The following is a 335-nucleotide window of genomic DNA, read 5'->3' on the forward strand; positions in this document are numbered from 1 at the left end:
GGCGAGGCACCGCCGTGCGGTTCCCCCACCGTGATTAGGGGGGCTGCTCAACCCCGGAGCCGCCAAGCAAATGATCCACGATCCCCTTGATTTTTAGCGTCCACTAAATCTCATAGCTACTCTAGACGCTGCGGTGGCCGAATGCTGTTTCTGTCTGAGATTTGGGGGCGCGCAAAAAATTTGCCGTGGGGCTGCTCGATGCTTCGACATGAATCGGGGCTTAAATCACAGCTGCAATGCTACTGACGCTACGCAAGCGGGAGAGAGCGGGTGTGGAAAATAGGGACATGCTGCCGGTGTAGAGGGAGAGTTTTGCGTGGGCTTAGTGGGGGCAG

This window comes from Diutina rugosa (assembly GCF_008704595.1).
Source record: "Diutina rugosa strain CBS 613 chromosome Unknown scaffold8_size298685, whole genome shotgun sequence".
Classification (NCBI taxonomy): Eukaryota; Fungi; Ascomycota; class Pichiomycetes; order Serinales; family Debaryomycetaceae; genus Diutina; species Diutina rugosa.